The 1,800-nt window shown below is 31.3% G+C and overlaps 1 long non-coding RNA gene across 1 annotated transcript; it reads right to left on the bottom strand.

Annotated features, from left to right (window-relative positions):
* Positions 1 to 379: 379 nt before the first annotated feature.
* LOC136222419 (uncharacterized) lies at positions 380 to 1,392 on the bottom strand. Its single transcript, XR_010685636.1, has 3 exons — positions 1,256 to 1,392; positions 1,036 to 1,126; positions 380 to 420 (listed from the first exon to the last, which is right to left on the bottom strand). It is a non-coding gene; the product is annotated as an uncharacterized lncRNA (long non-coding RNA).
* Positions 1,393 to 1,800: the final 408 nt, after the last annotated feature.

The raw sequence follows: 1,800 nt of genomic DNA, 5'->3' as shown, positions 1-1,800 counted from the left end.
CTTCATGAGAGTCTAACGGCAGGACTAAACAGTTCACCAAGAAAAACATTAGGGACTAAACAGTTCACCGAGAAAAACGTTAGGGACTTTAGTGTGTGTTTTTGAAAATACAGGGACTAAACAGTGTGTTTTGTCAAAATATAGGGACTAATAAATTAATTACCCAAAATTTTATGATTACATTGAATTAGGAAAATATAAATATTGTAATGGTCATTACATTACATCATGATTGTCAACCAAACATGGTAATGGAATTACCATTCCATTCCATTCCATTACAACTTTGATTACATTACGACCTTGATTACATTACATTGCATTACGGCATACCAAACGGACCCTTAGAGGATGAGAGGAAAGATTTGAGATGCTTCCTGCTAACCATTTTCTTGCTTGACACATTGTATTCTCTTGTTGCTGGAAGAACTAGTTTTATTTTAGAGAAATTTGCAACCTAGAAATGAACATAGAACTATTAGGGACGAGCAATGGGCGGTTGATTTGATTTAAAAAGTAGACTGATTAAACTGAAAAATATATTGCAAGGAGAAATAGAACCGAGCTGAATATTATAGACAAACCAAGGAGATGGGTTTGGTTAAGATTCAGTTTGTTTGATTTTGAGCTTTCCTTAACTTCAAATATATTAAATTATTAATAAGCTAAATCCACAAAATAAACATTCTTTAATCAACTATATCAAATATTTCTATTCATACAATTCATAATCATAAAATTGAAAGTAACAAAACTTTCTTGAATGTATTATATCCACAAGGGATATTAGAACAAATTGAAACATGAAAACCAATAAGACCAGAAATTTACCATAAAATTCAAGTATTGGTCGTGACATGGTATCATAGTCTAGGCATGTAATTTTTTCCTAACTTGCATTTCCTTTCAACTTCTCCACCTTTTGCATATATACACAATCATCTCCGTCACCTACCTTGGAAAAAGATGGAAAGTCATCATTAACTAGATCGTTTAACATGTTAAGATTATTGTGTCTTTAGACTTGTATTTTACCTCTATAATAAATATCTTCAATCTCAAATGCCTCTGCAGGCTGCGATTCACTTTCTATATCTGGTTGGGATGATGCATCATTTCTTTTCACCTGGAGAAAAAGTAAGTTATGGTGAAATCAAATGGATATGAACAAGCTTCCCTCTCCCTCTCGCCTCTCAATATTTGATGAACATTTACCCTGAGAACAGAGGAAGGAGATAAATTGGTAAAAACATACCGATTTGAGTCGCTTTATATCGTCATGGGTATGAAATCTCAGATTGAAGAAAAAAAGCATTACTAAGCAGAGAAGACTTATTCTTGAGATTTTTGAGATCAAATCGACTTGTTTGCTCCTCATTCTTCTTTAGTAAATCAAAGGGTTTAAATCGGCTTAGGAGAGTAAGAGGGATATGAAAGTTTGAAGAAGATCAACAATTAGAAGGATTGAAATCCTTGCTGCCGAGAAAATGTGACCTAGAAAATGAGAGAAAATTGGGCTTTATGTGTAAAAGTCCACTCTATAACAAAATGATTTATATATGAACTTTTTATATGATTTTAATTAAAATAAAAATATATTAAATACACAAAAAAAGTAAGTTTTTCATTTTTATAAGGATAAAGTTCAAATAAAACTCATGTGGTTTCACTAATTTTCAGATAAAGGACTGTGGTTTATTTTTTGTCAAAACGAGGATTGAGGTTTTTAACTTTAACAAAATAAGGACTTTTTCGATTGATACTATTAAAATCACATTTGACGATTTCAAAAATAACATA

Source organism: Euphorbia lathyris, chromosome 3, assembly GCF_963576675.1.
Source record: "Euphorbia lathyris chromosome 3, ddEupLath1.1, whole genome shotgun sequence".
Classification (NCBI taxonomy): domain Eukaryota; kingdom Viridiplantae; phylum Streptophyta; class Magnoliopsida; order Malpighiales; family Euphorbiaceae; genus Euphorbia; species Euphorbia lathyris.
This window is presented reverse-complemented; position numbering and strand designations above follow the sequence as displayed.